The sequence below is a fragment of the Giraffa tippelskirchi genome, chromosome 8 (assembly GCF_054371585.1).
Source record: "Giraffa tippelskirchi isolate mGirTip1 chromosome 8, T2T-mGirTip1v1.2.pri, whole genome shotgun sequence".
Taxonomy (NCBI): Eukaryota; Metazoa; Chordata; class Mammalia; order Artiodactyla; family Giraffidae; genus Giraffa; species Giraffa tippelskirchi.
This window is the reverse complement of record NC_137282.1, coordinates 42,326,367-42,354,299: the sequence shown is the minus strand read 5'-3', so window position 1 is coordinate 42,354,299 and position 27,933 is coordinate 42,326,367. Positions and strand designations below refer to the sequence as shown.

The window sequence follows — 27,933 nt, the reverse complement described above, 5'->3', positions numbered from 1 at the left end:
TTTTGCTTTTTATCTGATAAGAAATAGAAAAACAATGTGTGGATTTTCAAAGTTTTGGTAAAGCATGTAGTATTACTTAGACATCATCATGTCCATGTTGTCTTTTTTAAAATTGAAAAATAGTTTTGGGCTTCCCTGATAGCCTAGTTGGTAAAGAATCTGCCTGCAATGCAGGAGACCCCAGTTCACTTCCTGGGTTGGGAAGATCTGTTGGAGAAGGGATAGGCTACCCACTCCAGTATTCTTGGCTTCCCTCGTGGCTCAGCTGGTAAAGAATCCATCTGCAATGCGGGAGACCCAGGTTCGATCCCTGAGCTGGGAAAATCCCTTGGAGAAGAGAAAGGCTACCCACTCCAGTATTCTAGCTGGGAGAATTCCAGGGACTGTATAGTCCATGGGGTCTCAAAGAGTCAGACACACTGAGTGACTTTTCCTTTCACTTTCATAGTTGGTTTACAATATAGTTTAGTTTCAGGTATACAGCAAATTAATTTGGTTATACATTCTTTTTTATTGTTTTCTATTATAGGTTATTACAAGATATTGAATATAGTTTCCTGTGTTAGAGAGTAAGTCATTGTTGGTTGTTTTATATATAGTAGTATGTATCTATTAATCCCATATATCTAATTTATTCCTCTCCTTCCTTCATCTTTGGTTACAATAAGTTTTTTTTCTATGTCTGTGAGTCTGTTTCTGCTTTGTAAATAAGTTTATTGGTTACATGTTTCTGTTTTTTTTAATACTCATATAAAATGTAGTCATTAATCAGAATAGGCATACTTACCTGTAGCCTAGAGAAATAAAAATTGGAGACAATATCCTTCAATTATGCAAAATATTATAGAATTAGATGTTTACCTAAATAGGTTTTATTTTTTTGCTCTCTACTTAAACCAGCAAAAATTGTTATCTAATTACCTGTAGAAATATTACACTGATTATATTCTCTTTAAAGTAGAATCTTTTCCCTTATTTGAAAGTTCATTTTGCTTTATAGGAGCTTATGTCAATGAACTTGCCTGTGAAAGTATTTTTAAGTGGACATCAAAATTGTTTAAATTAAACAAATATTTAATTCCTTCCCCCCCACCCACCAATGTATTGCATTACTGGTTACTGCTTGGTCTATAAAAGCAGTTTATTTTTCAGTTAATTATTTGTAGTAATCATCATTTAGCCATTAAATTTGGATCAAACTTCATTTTCCTGATTTCTGGATAAAAACATCATTATTACAGATATAACAGAAAAAAGAAAATCTCAAATGGATAGGTACTTTGGAGAAAAAAGATCTAGAAGTCAGGTAACAAATACTTTTTTTACTGCATTTTTAGCTATTCATAAACAACAAAGTAAGCTTGAGAAATAAGAAATATCTTTGTTTAACAAAACAGCTCTCAGAAGTAACATATGACTGTGTTGTCCAGGGAAAAAAAGTCACAAGATTGAAGCATTTTAGTAATTGAAAATGCACATAGCTGCTGGGAAACTTTCCAATTATATGAACGTGCAATACAGCTTCAATTTTCCAAATGACAGATATAAGCATTGCGTATTTCTTGTTCTGTCTGGGAAACAAATAGTTCAAGAAAAGATTATTGATATTATCAATCATCTCATCAGATAACTTTGTGACGTCTTTTAGACATTTACAATGTTTACTGTCTATTCATTCAACAATTTTAATTGAGAAATATTTAGTTACTCTCATAAGAATCAAGTCTCTCTAAAAGGAAATCAACAGTTTCATCCTAATGCTATGGGGGATTCAAACACAGTAATAGAAATGCACAGGAGAGTCCCTAAACTAGCTTATGGGAATGAGTGGAGTTCTTTAAATATATATCACACAAGTTTCATGGTAAAGAAGGAGTAGAGGTTTAAACCTGGGTATTTTTTTCTGCATTTTACAAATTTTATATCTCATAAAGAACACTGGATGAATATAGAACATAGATTCAGAGTGGAGACGGAAATAAGGCAAGATGGGAACCATTAAGACCAGTTCTGCTCTTCTAATCAGTTAGACATACAAAAAAGAAGCTGCTAGTATGGTGAGATTTTAATTTTTAGAAAGCTCAGTTTTGGAATATGAATCACAGCAGGATTCTTACCTTCACTTATACTACAGAGAGTGAAAATTAAATCTTGTAATTGGACCACATACTGGGGGAGTTTCTGTTGGATTAGAAAATTGAACATGATAGCTGGGAATCAAAGAGATGTCAGTTGGAAGCTGGACTGCTGGTTTCATGATTCAGAAATGAAAAGACTTCTTCCCTCTCAAATGTAAGAGAAACAAATTAGATCTATGAATTTATAAGTGTTGGTTTTAAGAAACCAGACATAATACATTTTTCTTGAACTCTTAAGAACTTGCATAAAAATAAAGAAAAAACATGTTCTTTTCTCACAGAGGGAAACAATGGAATACTAACACTAGAATAAAGGGACAAAATGACCATATTTGGGGCTTTGCATTAGTCTATGTTTATTGAAATATTATTTAAATAGACATGTGAGAATTGGACAAGTAAAGAGATAAAACAGATACATACTATGAGGCAGAAAGATGCATTTCTACATGTCCTGAGACTTGGCAAGTTGCTTTTTATTCTAGATAAACCTGATGGGAGATGAGAGTTAACTAGTAAAGGGTATGACAATGATGTTGATTCCCTAAAAGTTATAGAAAAAGACCAATTGACAAAGTTCTTTAATTATAGTCTTCTGTCTAAACTCCCTCTCTATTTTTAAGCTTCTCTTTATTACCGTAATTTCTTTTTTGCATTCTCTTCTCTTCTTACCCTGCTATTGTCTCCCTCATTTCTTGTGTGTGTGATATAAATTTTATTTTGCATTCCAATTCACTTAGTATAATAAGCAAAGACCAGAGAAGATTTAATCTTTTATAGTTGTAGTTTTCTCATTACTCTTACATTTCTTGGTTTAGATATTAGTTATCAGTACTTGGGTTTATTAAACATTTAATTGAACAAAATCAGTTGTTTGTGCTATTGAGAAGAAAGATTATGGAAAAAGTGCCAAAAAACTTATCGCATCTACCCTGAAATAAATTTTATATTATTTGACCTTGTGCTATTTTATTATGTGAGATATTAAAGTTTCTTTAAACATAGAAAAAAATGGCAGATTATTGAGGCTGTAGTTCCTCAGTAACACCTGTTCTCCAGTGTGAAACATTTGTGCCACAAATCTTTAAGAAGAATTTTATGTTAATACTGACCTTTTCTTTCCTTGAGGAAAGCCTATTAAAAATTCACAACCTGCTGTGTTCCTTGTAAATTCACAAGTAGATAAAGGACATGGCAAGATACATGACAATTAATGAAAATAGAACAACTGACACCGTGCTGCACATTTATAAGTCATTTTCCTATTATTTAACTTTCTAAATTTGGATGTGGTTATTATAACTCATTTGCTTATATTGATTAGTTTAATAACTAAAACCAAACAATCCATTGAATTTCAATAAATATTTTAGCAACAAATTATTTAATTAAAGACTAGTAATTTTAAATGTGGCAGACTTCTGATAATTTTAAAACATTTCATGTAAAGCTTCATGTTCATTTTAAGATACTTGTCTAAAACAAAGTTTGTGTGCTAAAAGGGGTCTTGTGGCTTATATAGATTAAGACCACCTTTGCCATTAAGAGGAAGAAACTGAGATCCAATCAATTTTTGTCACACCGGAGTTAATTTAAGATTATACTTCAGAAGGAGTACTTTGTTGGTGGAAATTTTACTTCTTAATATTAGTCATTTTTATTTTTCAGTTTTTCACACAAATTTGTAAATATAAAAGCAATCAAAGTATTGGTCTATGAAGTACAGGGAATTTAATTTGTCACGAAAAGGATAACTAATAAAAGATTTTCTCTTGTATTTTCCTCCTTGGCTAGAAGAAAAATGACCAAGTTTTAAAATGTAAAAAACTGAATCTATCAATCTGCCAGTAAAAGTCTGATTACTAATCCAGAGGAATTTATATTGTTAGGTGGGATTCTTCCTCATTCAGAATATTGCTACATTTTTGGATATTGGTTATTGTTGGTATTTGGTTTGAGAAAATTAGAATTATACTTGCAGAATTATATTATGATTGTATTTATAATGGTTAGACTATTAATAGTTATTGAAGTGGCTTCTCAGGTGGCACAATGGTAAAGAATCTGCCTGCCAGGAGATGTAAGAGATGAAGGGTAGATACCTGGTTTGGGTCCCTGGGGAAGGAAATGGCAGCCCACTCCAGTACTCTTGCCTGGGAAATCCCATGGACAGAGGAATCTAGAAGGCTACAATCATGGGGTTGCAAAGAGTTGGACACAACTGAGCATACACAGATGGACTAGTTATTGAAGGACACATTTTGATAAATGAATCAAAAGAACTATAAGAAGCACTATCTGAATTTAACAATTTCTCATTTGTGTGTGTTCATTAACTTCAAAATATCAGAAACAGTTGAATAGATTTTCTAATATACAGTTATAATTTTATGCCTGCTGTTCTTTCAAACAGCCAATATATTCTATATTTGTTTTTTAAAAAATTCAGCATGTGGCAAATATGCTATGCTATTCTGGTACCATCATCATTAGCATTTTGCTCTAATTGCTCTAGTGACTAACATAATAAAACATTTGATATTATAATATCAAATGGAAGCTAAGGCACTGAATCAAGTAACTTTAAATTTGCATCCAATTAAAAAAGATAGTGAAGATGGTCCCACACCAGAATGCAGCTGAAAGCATACTAAAGCAAATGAAATCTGGCCAGAAATAAATAAGTAGTTACTCATTTTGTTGAAAGTAGAGGAAAAAAGGGTGAGAAGGGTGGCAAATCTTGAGTGTGCAAAGTTTACAGAGTAAGATTGAACATTATTTTTCTGTTAATGATAGAGAAAAATATACATAATTTTTTATGAATCCCAGTAAACAATTTTTCCTCCAAAAATAGAAATAGGAATGAGAAATAAAGCTTATCAATGGAATGGATTGCAAAAACCAAAGATAATAGTTTAAAAATATCCCATACAGATGACTCAGATTAATAAACACTTTTATGAACAATTTCTTTCTGGGACCAGAAGCAAGTATTGAGGATTAAGTGATTGATTGACAGTGTTGTCTAAATAATTTAGAATCTGGCAAAAAAGTTAAGTGGTTGTCGCCCGAATTTGTCAGAGTCTCTAGAGAACTCCTTCAAGTGTACAAACTCCAGGGGGTGCCCACATGCAAAAACCAGAGATTCCTCTTCCCATTTGGTCTTTTGAGAGTTCAGCCTACTGAAAGTTGGCTTTGTGCTTTTGGGCCACCTTAACTGGTGAGTTCAGCTGAGGATTATCTTGCATTTTGGGGGTCATTCTTAGAAGCTGTTAGGAATTACTCAAGACCCTGCAGCAGGTCGGACTTCTTAGCAGAGAGTGCTATTAAATTCTAGAAGACATCTCCTGCAAGGAATGTTGCCAATTCACGGTCACACAGTGTCTCAACTCGTACATTTCTTTCCCAGTACTGTGAAGATACCAAGATTACATTGAAGGCATTTATTTAAGTTTTCTATAAACACACTTTTCTAGGGCATTATCTGCTTCACAATCTTAAATGGTATATGCATAACCCACAGTAGACATGTTCTTTCCTAATTATGTGTTAGTTTTCCTCTCCAAAGAGAGTTATTGGGGAAATATTTGAGAGAAAGTTCATATTCTTTCAGAAGCCTGGCATCTTCTTTCTTACAGTTTTGAAAATCACCAAATTATGCAGGGTATTCCCTTGTGGTGTGAAAATGACATTGAACATTTCACACCATATTTTTCTCCACAACTTGAAGTCTTCTTAAGCATCTTAGATCTGTAATAAAGCAATATATGTAAATAATGTCTAACCAGGTGGCGCTAGTGGTAAAGAATCTGCCTACCAGTGCAGGAGACACAAGAGATGCAGGTTAGATCCCTGGGTCAAGAAGATCCACTGGAGTAGGAAACGGCAACTCACTCCGGTATTAACAGGAAAATTCCATGGGCAGAGGAGCCTGGAGGGCTACAGTCCATGGGGCCACAAAGAGTCAGACATGGCTGAGCAACTGAGCACACACAGTGAACACAAATTCATGTCTAAAAAGATTAAGTATGTGCAAAATATTTAAAACAAAGACATCCATTTTTGATTAATACGGTCTACAGAAATCAGAGAAGAAATAATGAAGAGTGATCATCTCTTCTTAATGGGCGACACAGGCAGCTGACAATCTTTCCTTCCTCCTTTTAATCAAGAAAGATACAATGATATGAAGGGAAGGAGAGGGCTAGAGATACGTATTCACAGAAGGAGTTTATTTAAATAATTATTTCTTGAATTGGGTTGAACTAAACTAAATTAAAGACACTAATGAGAATTCAACGTGTGCCATTTTAGTACTTAGAAGTTTTGGAGACTTTGCTACAGAGGCAATATTTGAAGCTGTTGGCTTTCTAAGGCTTGTAAAGATGCTTTTATCTTGAAAACTATAGAGTGACAAGCACACAACTGGATGCCCAAAGGAGAAGGACCAGGCAACTGCCTGCTGTCTCTAGGAGCTATGGGCAAGAGGGGAAAATGAAAAGGGTTTTGGATCTTTACAGTTGTTGCATTTCTTAAAGTACTGACTGAAATGACTGAAATGGAAATCTGAAAAAGGGCTATGAATGCTATCGTCAATCCCCCTCCCTCCCAAATTCGTTTGTTCATGTGTGTGTGTCTGTGTGTGTGTGTGTGTGTGTGTGTGTGTGTGTGTGTGGATAAAATACAAAAACAATGTGATGTGCAGAATCAGGGTTACGAATATGGCCCTAGACCACTAAATTAAAACCTTAAATTGCAGGTATTGAAAATGTAAGGAAAAGGTGGAAAAAACAGATGAAAAATGGAAATTGAGAAAAGAATCAAAAGAGCTTTCTAAACCAAAAATATACGACATTCATAAATATATAGAGTTTTTACAGCAGAGTGGGTTAGTAAAACACAAGATTCATTTTTTGGAAGGTAAAAAGAGATTACCAGCTTAGAGTTAGGTATATAGATAATGCAAACCTGAAATGCCAAGAGAAAAAATCATGAGAAAAAATTAGGATCATTGAATGCTTGTGAAATAAACTCAAAATTTGCAACAGACATGAAATTGGATTTCCAAAAAGAAAGGAGAATGGAATGAAATTATATTTGAAGGAAAAAATGGGTAAGAATTTCTAAAAACTGGTGAAAGATACCAAGAAGCAGATTCAGTAAGATCTGAGAAACTCCAAAAGAGTAAATAAAAGTAGTGTTAGTTGCTAACACTCTTGGCAACCCCATAGATTGTAGCTACCAGACTCCTCTTCTGTGGAATTCTCCAGGCAAGAATACTGGAGTGAGTTGCCATTCCCTTCTCCAGGGGATCTTTCCAACCCAGGGATCGAACCTAGGTCTCCTGCATTGCAGGCAGATTCTTTACCATCTGAGCCACCAGGGAAGCTCAAATAAAAGTAAAACAACAAATAATCCCCATTATAGTCACATTTTTGAAATTTGATAACATAAAGAAAACTAAAAGTTTTCAGGAGCAAGAAAGATACATTAACTTCAACGCAGCAAGTATTAGTCTAATTGCCCAATTCTGAAAAGATATGATGGAAGCCAAAACATGATGGAATGACATTTTACCAAAAATAACGAGCTACCTGAAGTTCTACACTGTGCAGAAATAGGCTTCTTAAAGAAAGATGAAATAATGTGTTTTTGGACAAAACTAAGGGTATTTATCCCAATAGGCATTCAGTTAAAGGAATGTTAAACTGAAATTTCTACAGAAGAAAACAACCTCAAATAAAACTTGTGAAGGGAATGACAGCATCAGAACTGCAATTATGTGGTAAATATAAATGACGACTGAATATACAAAACAATAATACTATCTTTGGATGCTGGGATAAAGTATATGACAGTAACGTAATAGAAATGAAGAAGAGGGAATAAAAATTCAAAGAATTCTAAGTTTAAACTGGTTTGTGAAAATACATTGAAATGTGCAGTTTTGATATGCACATTTTCTTATGATTATTATTCCTCAGTTCAAAGTTAGCATAATTTATCTTGATGTCTTCCTACCTTCCCTCTGACCCCACCACCTTCACCCACCAACAACACTCAGCTTTTAAGTCTGGCTATAACTCCCAAAGGAAATGGATGCCAATATAATGGAATAAAAAGAAAAACACAGAGAATAATAAAGCAAAAGTGAGCACCAGGGTTCCATAAATGTTAATATTTTGTAAATTTATGTTGGATTCTTTTTGCTTTAAGAAAGAAAACAAAATAAACTGTAATTCATCAGTTGCAGCCTTCTCTGTTCTTTCATTCCTTTCCTTACACCTTCATACATATAATCATCTTGAAGTTTATGTGCATCTTTTCCTTCCATATTTTATATTTTTGAAAAGTGAGTAATAGTACTTGTCCCAAACTGAATGTTTAATCTCCACCTTTCCCACAAATCAACTCTTCTCATTTTAGTAAACGGCATGATTATCTAGCCAGGTTTTCAAACTAAAATCCTACAGGCCGTTGATTTATTTCCCCCAATTCTACCCATTTATTCCATAAGCAAGTCCTTTTGGACTGCAAATGTATCTCCAACTGCTTCTTGCAGTCCCCACGCTGTGATTCCAATACAAGTCACTATAACCTGTCACTAAATTGTCCACCTAGCCTCCACACCTCTATCCTTCTATGGTTACTCTCCACCCACCAACAAGAGGCATCATTTAAAAATGCAAGTCGGTACATGCCATAACTCCACTCAAAATCCACCCATGGTTTCTCAGTACACTTAGAACACAGTCTAAATGCCTTACCATCGTTTGCAACATTCACTGTGACTTAGTCCGGGCCTGTCATGCTGGCCTCAGCTCTTTCCATTATCCTTTTAACCACTTGAACTCACATTGACCTTCCTGTTTCTTGAACACGCTGAGTTTATTCCATCTCCAGCTTTAACACTTGCTATTCCTTTGAATGAGACACACTTTCTCACTTAATTTTCATAGGTGGTTTCATGTATCTCTTTTGTGCTTTCATATATTTTTTTCCCTTTGCTTCTCTTGCTCTGTCATTTTCTTCTCAGTTTGTAACAAATTCTTTATATACCTGAATATTAATAGCTTCTTGGTTATATAATTACAAGTTTCTTCTTTTAGTCTGGGAAGCTTCTTTTAACACTGGCAGTAGTTTCTTTTTTCCTGCTGCTGCAAGTCGCTTCAGTCGTGTCGGACTCTGTGCGACCCCATAGACGGCAGCCCACCAGGCTCCGCCATCCCTGGGATTCTCCAGGCAAGAACACTGGAGTGGGTTGTCATTTCCTAGAGAGTACTTAATTTCAATGTACTTAAATTTATTAAGAATTGATTTTATAGTTATTTCTTTTTGCATCTTATTCAAGAAATATTTCCTAACCAAAAGTCATACTTATGTTTTCATATAATCTCTTTGCTTTTAATAATTTTAAAACTTTTCTTGGCATGTAGCTCACCTTTACCATCTGGATATTGTATGTGTGTGTGTGTGTGTGAGTGTGTGTGTGTGTGGTGTTAGGAACAGATATAATTTTTTTTCTAGTAAGGATTTACAATACATATTTAATAAACCACGGATTTTAATTACAACTCATCAAAATTTTTTCTGGGTGCTTAGTCATTTAGTCATGTCTGATTCTTTGTGACCCTATGGACTGTAGCTCTCCAGACTCCTCTTCTGTGGACTTCTTCAGGCAAGAATACTGGAGTGGGTTGTCATTCCTTTCTCAAGATCTTTCCAACCCAGGGATCGAACCTAGGTCTCCTGCATTGCAGGCATATTCTTTACCATCTTAGCCACCAGGGAAGCCCTTCTGTATAAGCACAGATATGCTTTTTTATTTATTTATTTTAACCATTATGTAGACAGAATAGCATGGCCAAGGCCACGCTCATGCTGCATCAGGCTGCAGATGGTGACTACCTCCCAGCTGAAGACCATATGGAGCAGGGCCCCAGCTCACCTCCTCCAGTTACCTGATGCTACAGACTTGCATGGGCTTGGTACTCATCTTCCTCCTCAAGTACAACCTCAATAACTGCCCCCCAAGCATGCCAAGCTGGACTTTCTCAGCAACCTGGCCACCAGTCTGATCTTCAGCATCATCCTAGTCAACTCTCCTTCATGGCCTTTGGCATCCAGAAGCCAGTGCAGTGATGGTCGTGGTGCCCCTGAAGCATTCTGGACCACAGACATCCAACCCGAGGAGCTGCCTTGCCACTGAGGCCCACCTCCCCTGACTCTCTCCAAACTGCCAGAGCCAGGCAGATCCCCACTGGACTACCTCCCAGAATGAGCCACATATGGCTGTCCACGTGGGGCAGCACAGGCCTACTCCACACCTTGGCTGTTCCTCCTAGATTGTGAGGCAGTAAGGCCCAGAGGCAGGACTGGAAAGCCCCCGGGAAGGGTTGTGGCCACCCATGGACATGCTGCCGGCCCAAGGATGGGTCTCCAGAGGTCACAGCTGGCCTGCATCTCAGGACATTTCCAGGAGAACAAGAAACAAAGTTTTCTAAATAACCAAGGGTATGCTTTTGATCCCTCTATTTTGTTCCATCTGGCACCAATATAATATTATTACTATTAATTGAATATTCACTTAATTTCTGAAGCTTTGCAAACAACTGCCAATATCAGTTGAAATAAGTACCCTTCCTTATCTGTCTTTTAAAAAATTGTCTTGGGGGTTCTTGGTCCTTAACCATATATAGTTTTACATCAGCAGGTTACTTTCTATTAAAAAGCAGAACAAATAAAGAACCAAAATCTTGCTAAAAAATGTATTGGTATTCCAGTGAATTTACAGATTAAATTGGAGAAAGTATCACATGAACTCTTCCTAGTCTCAAAAATTGCATGCATCTCCAAAGCCTTAGCTTAATCTTAGAAATACCTGGTGAGATTTTAAAAAGCCCAGATGCCTATACCATAACCTAAGTCAATTAAACAAAATTTTCTGGGACCTTCCTATGAGTCCTGAAGTTAATATAGCAAACTTCAGCTTCTTTAGATACCTGGGGGCCTATAATTAGCATCCTAATCTCTGATTGCTGATATTTTAAGTGTTTTAATACCTTATGGAAACTATAAGTGCATATCCACAGTGGTTTCATGTTTCATGTTGACATATTGCATACTTTGGAAAGCCTTAGGTATTTTATAATGACATATTTTATGCAGAAACTCTGCAGCATAAATTCTGTCAAACATCTGAATAAATCATTCCTCAGCTGGTATGTAAGAGAACTCCTTACCCCCACCATAACAAACCAGGAAAAATGGGCCCACTTCAGTATCAGTGGTAAAGAATCTACCTGGCGGTGAAGGAGACGAAAAAGACACGGGTTTGATCCCTGGGTGGAGAGTATCCCCTGGCATAGAAAATGGCAACCTATTCCAGTATTCTTGCCTGGAAAATCCCATGGCAGAGGAACCTGGCGAGCTACAGTCCATGGGGTCCCAGAGTCGGACACGACTGAGTGACTGAGTGTGCACACACGCAGCCCCTCAGGATTTTCCCAGCTTCTTAAATATGCTGAGTAGGGGTGAACTGTACTCAGCTTTTGGAGCTTCACTTATGTTTACTGTTTCCTAAAAACAACCAGCTTAAAGTAATATGCCAAGGAGGCATATTTTGGGGTGGTGTATTTTGTTCCTATTCAGTTCCCTTCTAAAACTCAACTTTCATTTCCTTTAAATGAAATGTATGTGACACTGACCTTCAAATGTATACATTTAACTCAATCCTCTCCTCTCAACTTCAGCTCTAAATATGCATCTGTCTTCAATGGGATGTTTCATTGACATTTCACATTTAACAGATCCAAAATTAATTCTTGTTTCCCTTCTGTTCCATCAAAATAACAAAAATTAACACACAATTTCATTACTCCCTTAAAGAAAAAAAAAATATATATATACAGATATATATCTGCATTTATTAAGGACATATAGCTGCTCTTCAGTATAATTTTATATTTTGTTGTGATATCTAGCTCACTTTCTCCATCTGAATTTGTGGAACTCTGTTTGATCTCCAGCGATCTAAGGGCACTTCTAGTTGAGCTAGTTCATAAAGCCTCCTGAACTAAACTACTATGGGTGCAAAACTGCTATCTATGAAGGACATGAGATTGAGATATGGGGCATTTAGATGCTCACCCCAAGACTCCTTGATCAATTTTGTCCATCCCTCTCCCCTGAATGAAATAAGTTACATAAATTTCTAGGAGTAACTGGTTACTGCAGCCAATATTTTTTTTTTTAAGTGTTTATTTTATATTGGAGTATAGCCAATTAACAGTGCTGTGACAGTTTCTGGTGGACAGCAAAGGGACTCAGTTATACATATATGTATATCCATTCTCCTCCAAACTCCCCTACTATCCAGGCTGCCACATAATATTGAGCAGAGTTCCCCACAGCCGATAGATTCTTCATTTTGCTGTCCTTCCTAAACCTCCAATGTCCTCCTTCCACATGGAGCCAATTTCCTGAGTATCAGAGGTATCAATTCCCTTTGAAGCCTTAAAATTAAAATTATCCATACCCCTCACTCTCGGCTTACCTAATTTTGACAATCCTTTTCATCTTTACTGCCATGAAAATAATGGAATTGATGCAGGTATTTTAAAACAACCTTCTGCCTCTCGGATACACCCTATAACATATTTCTCATGCCAATTAGACTCTGTGACATCTGGTGTCCAAACATTATTTCCAAAGGGGTTAATCCATGTCACTTATTTGGAACATTTTGGAACTTTATAAGGGTCAGGGGTAGTGCTTCTAGTCATTTGTCCAGTTTCTTAACAGATTTTTCCTAAAATCCTTTTTATGCCTACTGGCATCACTAAACCTTCTATTATTGGGTTAAGGGAACACTGTGGGAATTTACATGAACATTCTGATGCTAGGACTAGCTCAATACAAGAACTAACTAGTAACTTGGAGCATGTTGCCAACAGGCGAAAGGGGCACAATTTCCACTGAAAGACAAGCTTTGCCAAACCTTTCAGCTAGGAGACCAGGTGTACATCAAGGTCTTTAGAGGAAAGCATGCACTGTCAGCCAGATGGGAAGGACCTTACGGGGTTCTGCTAACCACCTACCCGCCATCAAAACAAGAAAATATCTTCCTGGATTCATACAAGCTACACCAAAATACAGCCAGGTCATCATCGCCAGGACAACGTGGAGAAAATCTCTACAGGCAACCTTAAAGTTAGCTTTTCCAGATCCAGTTCCCAGTCTCCAGAAGCATATGGTGTTGTGAAGCAGACAACTTTCCCCTAGATCCAGGGATCAAAAAAATTCACTTTCAACTATTCCCTGCCTTTAAAGTCTCCCCATACACAAATCAAAAAATAAATACAACAAAACAAAGCAGAAGTACCTTTTCTTATTAGTGAACACTTTTTTTCCCCACACTGATGAATCATTTATTAGAAGGCTGGCTAGAGGTTGCTTGTTTGCATCTATTCCCCCTCTACTCTTCTATTATGGGCTCTCTTTCAATCTGTGTCTTGTTCTTATTCTTTTTCAACAGGTCAGGGGCAAACCAAATGCCCCTTTATGTCAGTTTACTGACTCCTGGTCATGTTCAGTAATCAATCTGATATCAACATCTATAGTACAAAAGAACCTGAACTAGTTTTAATTCCTGCCAATGTGATTATGTAGTGGATTACATATGGAAGATGGAGAACAGGGTATGCCCTCCATGACTAGAACAGCAGTCTGCCTCTTTCTAGTGAATTACCTGACTCAGAAAAACCTCTACAGATACTCAAGGCTGTTCCTTGCCCTGATAAAGACAATAGGTGAAAACATTTTCCTTGGTGTTGAAAACAGACTCGCCACTGGCCCTTTCCTGGGTGACATATCAGGGCAGCACTACAGCCAAACTCTGTGGCTTAATTACATAGATGGCATCTTCCAACCTGTCAAGGAGATGAAAAGTGACTCCAGTACTACTTTGTATGGCACAGATGTTTGCCAAATCACCAAATGCCAAGTCACCCTTGTACAACTTAGGGTTTCTCAGCTGCTTCCTTGATTAGACTGTCCAATACCCCAAACCCTACACGGATGACCCCAAAATATGCACGAACTTGGCCAGATGATAAAACTAAGCTTTATTGTTGCCAAAGCCAAACTTCAGACCTCCTGTATCAGATATTCCACAATCTGTTCTGCTTTTACTAAGTGAAAGGAGTACATGAAAAGTAGAGATAATTAGTAGGATACAAACATTACTAGTAACATTAAACTCTCAGGTCTAGGAAATTATTGTTTCTTTTCCGACCTTGCTTTTGAATCACACTATCTTTCAATCTGTCTGCCAATGCAGGAGACACAAGAGACACAGGTTGGATCCCTGGGTCGGGAAAATCCCGTGGGAGGAAATGTCAACCCGCTCCAGTATTTGTGCCTGGGAAATCCCATGGACAGAGAAGACTGGCAGGTTACAGTCCACTGCATCACAGATTGGACATGACTGAGTGACTGAGCACACACACAATGTCTTTATTATGCAGCGGCAAGATAGAGACAAGTTTCCCACCTAAGTGATCAGGATGTTCTGGACTCAGATACTTAGCTTCTTCTGCCACCAGAAAACCCTACCTTAAATACCAACCAAATTACAAACTTGAGCTCCTTTGTCCATAAAGGTCTATCACAAAAGTGGTAGAATTGGACGAGCTATCATAAAAAAAAATCAGCTTCTATGTCAACACCCCAAGTTGTTTTCAGTCTTGAGGACTTACGTCCCAAACTCTGGAACTCATGAATTGAAAAAGTCAATCTTAAACCTTTCTAAGGTAACAGAGGCAGTGCTCACTAGCACTCTGTGTACTTAAGCACTACTCCAGTGAGTAATAAACAGGTTAGCCTCTGTTGAACTCCAAATGTTATGGCATGCCCTTAATAGATATGGGCTTCACAGGCAGCACAGTGGTAAAGAATCTGTCTGCCAATGCAGGAAACTCAGGAGACGCAGATTGGACCCCTGAGTTGGGAAGATCCTCTGAAGTAGGAAACCACAACCTGCTCCAGTATTCTTGCCTGGGAAATCCCATGGACAGAGGAGCCTGGCAGGCTACCATCCATGGGGTCACAAAGAGTCAGACATGACTGAGCAACTGAGCACACACTTAATAGATACACTGACTTCCCAGCAAGGAGGAGAGTATACAATCATTGGGGAAAATGCTGCTTCTATTAAAGCAAATGAAACAAATACTGTCTAACTTATATCTATTCAAAGAGAAGATTAACACTTTCCATCAGATAAATGAAGCAGAGCCAATTTTATTGGACTGATCTATTCCTAGGATTGTGAGGCTGGGTTAATGGGGTGTGGGGAAATGTGCTTCAATTTGATCCTTTTTGTTTTTTTCATTCTCATTCTAATCTAAGTTCTTTTCTCCCTTTGCTGATCTCTTACCACTCAGCTACTAAACCAATTTTGTTTTCCACAGTCATCAGCTCAGCTTTATATATTCAGGACTAAGAAAGCTTTATAAACAAATCTTGCTACTTCTTCATTAATTTGCTACCCAGAGCCCAAACCCCTTTGTTTTTGCCAATTCTTGAAAAAGTATTGTTTGTTTGTCTAAAAGGTATAAAAGCAGCTTGCTTCAGTCACTTTGAACCTCATATCTTTAGGACTCCCTGGTACATCCAAAATTAAATTTGTTTTTCTCTTGTTAACCTGTTAAATACCAATTTAGTAATTAGGCCAAATAACCTAGGAGAAAAACATTTTCTTACCTTAAATCTTATTTTCAACCTTTCTTTGTAAATATGATTAAGATAGATGCTTAAAAACAGAGTTGATTTTGGCTCCAATCCTCCAGTTCCACATGGTTAATTTTCCTTTCCAACGCAATGTCTTTGACACCACTCTACTTTCTCCTTTCTTGACAAATATAAATTGTCTAAATTCTTTACTTTCTGTACTTTTTTCCCCCTTAAATTCAACCATAAACTCTTCCACCACTGCCTTAATTTCCTCTCAAGCTGCAAAGGCTAAATAGGTTTCATCTTTCTGAAGACAATTTCCCAGAACCTTCTTACGTATTTTGAAAGGGACTGTTTGAGATTCAGAGTTTACTTATATAAATAGCTGTTAGCCTCTGATTGTTTTTGCATCACAATCTTTAGTATGCTTTCTATTTTTCACTGTTTTTCACTCTGATTTTGAGGTGAAATCCAAATACTGAATGCACATGCACTTTCTTGTTGGACAAAGAAATCAAGGCTGAGTTCATTTTCTCTTGAGAATATAGAATACAACACTCTATCATCTTCATACTAGTATCACTGTTGAGAAATCTGCAGTATTTCTGATGCCTGATCTTTGTATAAGACCCATGATTCTGTGTTTTTCTGGGGGCTTGTAGAATCTTTTGTCTGTCCAGGTTTCTGAAAATGCATGGTATTGATCTTTTGTGTTTGTACATTTCTATTAAAATTGCAGGATACACACCAGGCTCTTTCATTCTTCAATCCTATACAATTCTGTTTATTCTAGTGAATTTTTTACTGATATGCCCTCTCTTCCATTATTTTTTTTTTGTTCTGGCCCTCATCGTTTTTCCCTGTAATTGTTCTGATCTTCCATTTCTTTGTCTTCTTGCTTCATTTTCAACTTGTGTTCTGAATATTACTCTCTATATCATCTAATGAGATTTTTATATGTGTTATCATATCTTTAAATTCCAAGTATATATTTTCTTCTCTGTAAATTCATTTATTAAAAATAAATATCATGCATATGTAGCAGACAGTATTTCCCACAGGTGATTGCAAAAATATTTCTATTCTATATTCTCTTCCAAGAACTTACTTCTCTCCCGTCAAGAGGAAATGACCAAAGCTCTCCTCTTGAATCCCTAACAAGAGGTTGAATAAAGTTCCTCGCCTTTTGAATCTTGTAATAGACAGAATGTCGTTAGGGTGATGATGCATGAATTTTAAGGCTGAGTCAGAAAAAAGTGAAGAGACTTCTGCTTTGTGAGCTGCAACACTTGAGCCAGAGAGTCACTGTGTATGCAGTTCTGTTGTCCTGAAGCTACCAGACACTGAGGAACCCCAGATGGGCATGGAGAGACCACATGGAAAAACGCAAAGTCCGGGAGCCCGACAGGCCCAAACCACCCCAGGTATTTTACTTTTCACCTACCATTTGCCTGAAGCTTCACAAGATGCTCAAAGCCAGACACACCCAGTCAAGCCCTTCCCAACATCCTGAACTATAGAAACTATATGCCAAATCATAAAATTGCTGTTGCAATGGTAATTAAATCTTCTAGTATTAGGCAGCAATGGCTAGCCAGAAAGGTAATCTATTTTATGAGTGAAACATGTTAATTAATATGAATTATGTATTAATATATAATAAGTATACCTGGAAACTGGTGCTTATTTATGAGCTTTTTCTTTACATATTCTCTAACTTTTTCAAGTTGCTTTTTCTCCCTTTTTTTTTTTATGATTTATAGTAACAGCTTTCTTCAAATGTCTTGATGGATAATTTAACTAAATATATAATGCCACGTTCCAAATAATTTCTCTCTCAGAAAACTTTAGAAATTGTGACATTTTCTTTTAACACTCAATAGTGTTAATGAAAAGTTTACTCAGAACCTGATTTTCATTTAGTTATAGAAAAAAAAAATGATCTTGGTATATGGTATTTACACTGAAGATCTTGTCCAGGTAGTTTTAAAATCTTGTGATAATAATTCTAGAAATTAAGCTCCTTCACTTTAATGTTTTATGGGGTCTTTTCAGTCTGATCATTGATATTTTTCCTCAGCTTTGTGAAAAAATACTTTGTGTATAGTACAGCTTTGAACAGAGAGGAGAATGGAGTTATTAAATCTATTCCTCATGGAAAAAGGAGCCCAGAGGGCTACAGTCCTGTGGGATTGCAAAGAGTCAGCCACGACTGAGCATGCACATAGCAGGAGCATTCCTTTTGTATTTTGCATTTAATATTTTATTTTCTATATTTCAATTTAGATATGCTTTCTATTTACCACTGATATTCTGAAATTTTTTTTAAATTGAAATTTTCTGCTTTTTTGGCATTACCTGTAATTTGATTTTATTGCCACTTACAAAAGGCTTACTATTTGTTGTCCTATTTTTATATATTAAATTATCATTCCTACTTCCAACTGGGCTGTTTTCAATTTATAGCCATTCTATTGTTAGTAAAATAGAACTGAATGCTGCTTGAATAAAGGGTTCAATATATATCTATGTAATTTTGTGTTTAATTTCATTTGTGATCCTCTTCACCTTAAAATAAAAGCAACACATCATTAAAATTCCATAGCTTAATTTCATTATTCAGCTAACTTATTTGTTTGCATCCTTTAGTCATTAGTCAAGGGAAAAGGAAATGAGATATGTTTACAGAGCTTATTTCTAGCCAGTTAAAAAAAGGACCTGAGGTTGTCTGTAAGAAAAAATAACTACTTCAGCTTCTGTAGCAACTGGATGATGCCCCAACTAAATCCTCCTTGATGAATTGAACAATTACTTAAAAATTGTTACAGTCACTAAACAAAATAAGATGAATGGAATGGATTGAAGATGCAACTAATGATGATTAGCAATTTTCTCAAGCAGGAATTTAACTTGTTTTTAACTCCTATGAGAAATCATTATATAAATTTTATATTTTGCTTAAAACTTAACCAACCCTAGAATTCAAGATTTTTTTTTTTTTTAAACAAGAGGGAAAGTATACAAATAAAATACTTTTGTGCCTATTAGATTTGTATGTGATGTTAAGCAAACTAAGCATGGGAAAGGAAAGTGAAAGTCGCTCAATCCTGTCAGACACTTTGCAACCCCATGGACTATACAGCCCATGGAATTTTCTAGGTCAGAATACTGGAGTGGGTAGCCTTTCCCTTCTCCAGGGGATCTTCCCAACCCAGGAATCCAACCCAGGTCTCCGGCATTGCTTGTAAAAGGAAAAACAAGACAAACTATAATTTTTAAAATGAAAGTTAAAAAATAGTACAGTGTAACCAAAGATTGGAAAAAAAAAAGAAAAATGGAAAGTCTATCGACTCTTTGAAACCACATTGGTTACAGACCGCCAAGTGCCTCTGTCCATGGAATTTCCCAAGCAAGAATGCTGGAGTGGGCTGCCATTTTCTTCTCCAGGGGATCTTCCTGACCTAGGGATTGAACCTGGGTCTTCTGCTTGGCAGAAGCACTGCTTAAGCACTGAGCTACCAGATTTAAGTGTTAAAAATCTGTAAGACTTTCAGTAAATAAGGTTGAGAATTACTTACATTCCTGGGCAAATTTTTCTATAACTGAAACTGTTTAATACAATGCTAATATATTTTATCATTTCAGGATATTGTTTATAGAAAAATAATGTACAATTTACATCACTAATTTTTTTTTGAAACTTCACTATTATAAGCTATGTTTGGAATTCTGAATTTTCCAGAATGTTCACAATTTCAAATATTCTCCCAAATTATTACTTATGTTTAGAAAATAGGCACACTATTACAAAATAATTACAAGAATTTAAGTAAAGTAATAAAATCTATTGGGATGAAAAATTTAAAAGTAATAGTTAGTCTGGAGGACTAATTTAGAAAAAATATTTTTATTTTAGATGACCACACTTTATATGGGCAACACTATTTAATCCCCCAAAGGAATAAGTATATATTTTAAGAGATATTAAAATCCATGACCCTTCACAGGGTATGCTTCTGAGACTGAACAATGAAAACAAATCAGAGTCAAGAACTAAAGATGTCAGCATAAAAAGTAGAAGAGAAAAAGGAGCAGAGAAGAAAAGAAATCAAAGAAATATTGTAAGAAGTGATATCCCAACTATTAAAATTTATATCAGTTTGGTTCAATAAACTCATGTGCACAATGTTATAATCCAGGTGTTCAATGATACAGACTTCATTTTTACCCTGTGGGGATCTGTCAATATGAAAGATAACATATATTAGTTATCAAAATATTTTGCATTTATGTGTTTTAAGATACAGTGTATTTTCTCATGAGCTTAGTTCTACCTCATTCAGCATTTCTTTTATTTATTTATTAGTGCTTTTTTGATCTTATCCTTTAAAAGCAAACATTTTGCTTACAGTGTGTAGTTGGAAGGGTTTACCTAGTATGAAATATTTGTTTTAACCGGTCTTTTTTCACAAGACGGTTCTCATAAAAACATACATTTAATTCCTTATTTTTTTTTTACTAGTGCACACAAACGTGCTGTTAGGTATTAACGGAATTATTTTTTTCTTGTTTAGGAGAAATAAACAGGCAAAGAAAGAAAGCTGAGGTCATTTGACTCTTCAGGCAATTCATCCTATAAACCTACTTAACCAAGGTGTATATCACATTCAATTTTAGTAATAGACAGCGTTGAAATTAATTATTTGATTCTGACATTTCTTAGCTATTAATCTATATATAAAAATATATATCTGGGCACTAAAACTATCTTAATGAATTACCCTTAAAAAAAAAAAAAAAAGTAGAGCTACAACATGTATAGATTGACCCCAGATCAATATTCAATCAAAAAACAACATTTCCTTCAAACATTTCAGTACTGAGTTGATTCACACCAGAGTACTTTCTTTACATTAAGAAATGTGTTTATTGGAAAAGAAAACCCTAAAGGTTTCTGGTTGACTGAAAACACATCAGGGGCAGGAAAGAGAAAGTGTGTTCTTAAAATTTTGGGTACAATATTACAAAATATGGATGCATCTGAAAACAAAACAGTAAATTTAAGAAACAAACAAACAAAAAAACTAGTTGCAAAGTGAGGCTTTGAGAACAAGGTCTGAATTTCCTAAGAAAGAACTATTACAGTCTTGTTTTAAATTGTTGTTCAAAAAATGGAGAATCACAATTTCCATTTGGAACTGTTTAAAAATGAAAAAAAAAAAAAACAGTTCATTTTATAGGCCAGATTTCACTTGCTATATTGCTTTTGGCCAGAGAACAAATTAAATTTACAGTCATACATTTATTTCATGCTTTTGAAGCATTTTAACATATGTTTAAACTCACGTTGTAAAGTATCACTTTTTACTATTCTGTTAATTTCATTTGATTGCTGTTAAAGGGCTTACTGGTTTTCATTGCTTTATCTCCAAATTTATGACCGTCTAACTATTTCTGTCTTGCCTTTAAAGTAACATTTGTGTATGATTTTACTTTAGTAATCTATGATTACAGCTGCTTAACTAAAGACAAGATTTTCTTTACTTTTTGTTGATTAAATTAAAAACAAGATGATGTTTCATTTGGAAATATTTCCAATTCTGTATCTGTGTGTGTTTCAATACTGTTCACATTTCTTTTGGTCTCCATGTTTCCAGCATATTAAACAGGCCAGTAGGAAAGTATGTTGGGAAGAATACCCAACAAGCAACACAGCACATGGTCAACATGTAATTACTACTTATGCTGCCACTTCCATTTTTGGGTATTTCCTTTTGATTCCTATTTTCATTTATGTAATTAAAACTGCACTGAATTAAATATGCTTTTTATTAGAAGCTGATGTGCTTTTTCATTAATGTGTGTCCTAAATTGCAATAATGCTATGCACTTGAAAGGAGCTTGACAGATTTTAAAGAGTTTGCATATTCAACTCCCAATTTTGATTTCCAAAATTACAACTCACATAAATAGATGTTATTATTTCCTTTAAAAATCCAGTAACTGAGACTCTGGGAGATTAGGTCATGTTTTCAAGGAATCGTGGCCTGCTAATGCGCCCTGAAGTAGACACTCCAGGGTTCTTTCCTCTATAAATGGTTGTCACTATTTTAAGACTAAAGAAATTTCAGGTTGAAATTTATTGCTGACAGTTTTATGTATTCAATAAGATGTCTACCCAGAAAAATAAAATAAAATGAAGTTGTGTTTTCTTTCTGATGTTTTACATCTCTTTACTGATTTGGTATTGCACTAGAGTGAATTAATCCAAGTTTCTTAATAAGATGGGCTTCCCAGATGGCTCAGATGGTAAAGAATAAGCTAGTACTAGATTTGAAACCTAGCTGTAAAATTTATTAGCTAAGTAACTAGATATAATAACTCACCTCTCAAAGCTTCAGTTTCCTCTTGGTAAAGTAGAAACAGCAATCTTTTGTATTGCAATTGTTTATAAATTACAGTATATAAGTTGCCTAACAATAACTGGCACACATTATGTCCTCAATAAGTGGTATTATACTCATAAGAACAGATATCACACATGATCTTAGCTAAAAGGTCAAGAAGCAATAATAAACAAAAATTAGTACTATTTTTATTATTTAATGCTTAAACATATTACATATATTTCATTTTTGTAATTATAGTGCTAATATTATGTTTATGGGCTTCCTAGGTGATGCTGGTGGTAAAGAACCCACCTACCAATGCAGGAGATGTAAGAGACTTGGGTTCAATCCCCGGGTTGGGAAGATCCCCTGGAGGAAGGCATGGCAACCCACTCCAGTATTCCTGCCTGGAGAATCCCATGGACAGAGGAGCCTGGCAGGCTACAGTCCACAGGTTTGCAAAGAGTCAGATATGACTGAAGGGACTTAGCGCGCACACACACACACACACACACAGCATACACTGTATTTATACATATAGTAAAAATATGAATAGAACAGAATATTCATGTTATTTTAAAGTAAAAATCTCAGGAGGATTAAGATAAATTTCTGAAGTGACTATAATCATTTCAGAAATAAGTATTTGATATAAATTTGCATTTGATTTGAAGGATCACAGACCTAAGTGTAAACACAAAACATTTAGAATATAGCATTGGAGAAAATGTAAAGAAACTTGGGTATGTTAATAACATTAAGGTACGATATCTAAAGCGTGATCCATGAAAGAATAAATTAATAAGCTGGACTTCATTTAAATCAAACACTCTGCTCTGCAAAAGACAAGGTCAAGAGAATGAGATGGCAGACTGCAGACTGGAAGAAAACATTTGCAAAGACACATTTATATAAAATATAAAAAGTTCTCTTAAAAACAACAGTAAAGAAACAAACAACAAATAAGCACATGAAAAGATCCTCTACTTCATATGTTATCAGGGAATGCAAATTAAAATAACTTTGAGATACCACTACACATCTATTTGAATGCCCATATCTGGAACACTAACAACAAACTTGCTGGTAAAGATGTAGAGCAATAAGAACTCCTATTCTTTGCTGGTGGGACTGCAAAATAGTGTGGCCACTTGAAAGACAGTTGAAGGTTTCTGACAATACTACACATACTTTCACCATGTGATCCAGTAATCATGCTCCTTGGTACTTACCCAAAGGAGCTGAAAAATTATGTCCACACAATACCTGCACATGGATGTTCATGGAAACTTCATCTGTAATTGCCAAAACTTGAAGCAACCAAGAGATCCTTGCTGGGTTGTTGTTCAGTCGCTAAGATATGTCTGACTCTGCAACCCCATGCACTGAAGTACGCCAGGCTTCCCTGTCCTTCACCATCTCCCAGAGTTTGCTCAAACTCATGTCCACTGAGTCAGTGATGTTATCTAATCATCTCATCCTCTGCTACCCGCTTCTCTTGCCCTCAGTCTTTCCCAGCATTAGGATCATTTCCAATGAGTCAGCTGTTCACATTAGGTGGCCAAAGTATGATGGGCAATTAAAGCAAATTAAAACCACAGCATAAGACAACATTAAGATCAATTCATCCCTAACAAATCCTGAAGAAGCTTAAGCTTGAAGCAACAAATCATAATATTTTAAAGGCATGAAACAATGACCACACTAATTACTTAAAAACAGAGATTCAGAACTTAGGGAAGGCCAGGCTCATGTTTTTATTTCCATGCACAGAATCTTGCATAGGAATTTAAAAAACAAAACCAAAGAAAAAATTTTCAAACATAAAGCACATCTGACTCTTAATGTTGACCAACTGAATAGAAATCTTTCTGAGCAGGGCTGGTTGTTTGTCATTTTTGTTTACATTTTGGTAGATGCATACAATGAAATATCGTGCAACAGTTAAAGAGTTAAATTCAATATTATAATTAAATATTATATATTAAACCTATAATATTATAAATGTTTAAAATACATTGTGTATTAAAAAGAAAATATATAAAAAGAAAAACTAAATGGAATTAGTTTAGCAAAATATCATTCATATGTTTTTAATTCATATTTTTAATACAGTGTATTTAAATACTATATATTTTTAAAATACATATTAATTTTTATAAGGAAACATGGCATATGCAAATTATATCTCAATAACTTGAAAATAATTTTATTGGAAAGATTTATAGAGAAAGGTAAAATAAGTACAGTTATTATCTTATTATTATACTTATGAATGTAGGTTTTCTTATTTTATTAGCATGTTAATATAGAATTACAGAATGCAAGCATGTCTCAAATTTAACCTCACCTACCTATTTTGCTTTTAGTCAAGATGCAACCAGAAACTCAATGGATTAAATGATTTTCCCATAATCATAATAATTATGGAAGAGCATGGGTACAACATGTCTCATAATACACGCTCCAGAAAAATAGCTATAAAACTCTTATCCTTAATTGTGTTTTTATTTTCTTCTTTCATCATAAGCAGCTTCAAAACCTTATTTTCTACTTATTCTACAAAATTTCTGTGGTTAATATCATATAAGATATAAAAATGCATAATGATTTAACCGTTAAGATCAAAACAGGAAATTTTCCATTCTCATCATCTCCATTTAATATCATACTGAAGATCTTAACCACCACAAACCATAAATAAAAATACAGTCACAGGTGTACTAACTGCAAAAGAAATAAACTTGTTAAAACATTTTAAACACAGAAATATAGAAAGTTGGAACTACAGTATAAAAACTTATTTTTCTCTTAGCTATTTGAGTGTTAAGTTGTTAACTTACCAACAAGTGAATTCTCTTACACATTTCAAAGTTGGTGCACTTGACTTCAAACTTACCTTAAAGGTACAATAAGCTACATAACATATACGTTATACAAATAGATCAATGGAACAGAGTCAATCATTCATAAATAGGCTACTAAATACGGTCAATTGATTTTTAACTAAGGCATATGATATTTCAAACAGAAAAGTATTTTCATAAATTATGCTAGAACAACTGGTTCATAACATGGATTTTCATATAGAAAAGAGAAACAATAAAAAACTACATTTCATGTGTTATGATATACACAAAAATGTATAAATGATTGAGATGGAAAATATAAAACTATACATTTACCAGAAGAAAAGAGAGGGGAAGAATAACCTTATGACCTTAAGGTAATCAGTATTTTGTTAGACTCAGAGAGCACTAACCATAAAAAGAGAAAAACAAAAAGATAAAATGGACTTCATTAAAATTAAAAACTTTTCCTTAACATAAAGAAAATGAATGAGCCAACCAGCAATGGCAGAAAATCATTTGCAATAACTATATATCTGACAAAAAACTTACATACAAATATAAACAATTCAAGGCTCAATTATAAAATCTCAACAACCTAGTAAAATATGGGCAAAAGTAGGAAAGAACTGCATAAAGGGATTGTATATGTTATATAATCATTAGCCATTTTGTGCAGCCCCAGTAAATATGCTCAACATTCTTAGTCCTGAGAGAAATGAGGGAAATGGAAACGAAGGCCCACATTGCAATTTCACTGCACACTCTACAGAATGGCTCAGTTGGCAATGACATTGCCAACACCAATGTCATCCAGAACATTGAACAACAGAACCTGTCTTAGTGCTAAGGTTTTAAAATAGTACATACAATCAGTTCAGAAAATTAGAATGTTTTCACTAAGTTAACCATATACCTAATCCATGACCGGAAACTTCACTTCTATGCATGTATCAAACACATAAATAGACACACACACATACACACACACACACACAAACATATTCTTAATTGACAACAAAAATAATTCAAAATAAAACAATCTTAATCATTCCAATTAAAAATTGGCACATAAATTGAATAGACATTTTGCCAAAGAATATATACACAGAGCCAATAAGTTCATGAGATAATGTCTAACAGCACTAAATCCTTGTGCTGTGTTGTGTTGTGTTCAGTCGTGTTTGACTCTGTGCAACCCAAGGAACTGTAGACTGCCAAGGCCCTCTGTCCATGAAATTTTCCAGGCAAGAATACTGGAGTGGGTAGCCTTTTCCTACTTCAGGGAATCTTCCTGACCCAGGGATCGAGTCACGTCTCTTATGTCTCCTGCATTGGCAGGTGGATTCTTTACCAGTGCACCACCTGGGGACTCAGTGGTAAAACAATTCACCTGCAGTGCAGGAGACATGGGTTCGATCCCTGGGTCAGGAAGATTCCCTGGAGAAGGAAATGGTAACCCACTCCGGTATTCTTACCTGGAAAATCCTGTGAACAAAACAGCCTAGTGGGCTAAGGTCCATGGGGTTGCAGAGTCAGACAGGACTTAGCAACGAAGCAACAACAAACACCCGGGAGTCCTTAGGGGAATTCAAATCAAAACATCTGAGATCTCATTAGGATGCTCATCATCAACAAAACAGGAAAGAAAACAACAACTGTTGGCACAATGTGGAGAAATTTGAACCACTTTACAATGTTGCTGGGAATATAAATGATGCGGTCCCTGTGGAAACAATATGTTGCTTCCTCAAAAAATTAAATACAGATTTATTATATGGTCTAGAAAGTCCACATCTGGGTATATATACAGGAGTACTGACAGCTGAGTCTCAAATATTTATTTCTATAAAATAATTATTCACAATAGTGAAAAGTGGTAACAACCCAAATGTTCATTGACAGATGAATGGATAAATAAAATATGGTATGTACATACAACAGGATATTATTCAACCTAACAAAGGAATGGATTCCTAAAACATGTTACAATATGATGAACCTTAAAAACATTATGTTAAGTGAAATAAGCCAAACACCAAAGGAAGAATATTGTGTGACTCATATGAGTTGCCTGGAATAGGCAAATTCATGGGCAGAAAATAGAATAGTGGTTACTAGGGGCTCAGGCAGGGGGTAAAGGAAAATTATTGTTTCATAGATACAGAGTTTCACTCTGGGTTGATGGAAATTCTCTGGATAGATCCTGATGATGGTTGTTCAAAACTATGAGTGTTTCTAGGGCCACTGTTTTGTATACTTAAAAATAATTAAGATGGTAAATTTTATGTTATCTATATTTTACAATAATAAAATAAATTATTTTAGAAAATTTTATTAGCATACTAATTTTAACATAGCTGATGCGTAATGCTGCTTATATGAAAAGAAATGTAATAAATGTATGCTTCTAAAGTTTTATTGAGATATTTTGAAAATAACTTTTATTGTCAGAAACACAGCTTTGCCTCAGAACCATTAATTTCTAAAATAATTTGTGCACATTTATATTATTTCAAATGATTCCATCCTTTTCCTAATTTCAATTACTTTGTTACAAAATTTTAGTAGACTTACTAAATATATTTCAAATGCCTACCTTTTTTTTTTCCAAATTGTTATTCTTTATTGTGGGGATATTGTCATCTGTGTGTGTTTATGTGGGCAGATGTCTGCTTTCTTTGAAATATATTTTTGCCTGAAAAAGATCCAAATTTCTGTTGTACCGTGAATCCATTATTTTCTTAGAGCTATTAATTTGCAGAAACTTTTGCCTATGTTTTTAACAGTGATAGAAATCTTTGTATTCAATTTTGTTTTCAC

At 35.0% G+C, this 27,933-nt stretch overlaps 1 protein-coding gene and 1 pseudogene across 1 annotated transcript in view; both read right to left on the bottom strand.

Moving 5' to 3' along the window:
• Positions 1-27,933, bottom strand: part of CDH10 (cadherin 10) — a 169,029-nt gene that overhangs the window by 52,845 nt on the left and 88,251 nt on the right. The gene's annotated exons all lie outside the window — the stretch shown is intronic.
• On the bottom strand, positions 22,264-22,443 carry LOC145519210 (U2 spliceosomal RNA; annotated as a pseudogene).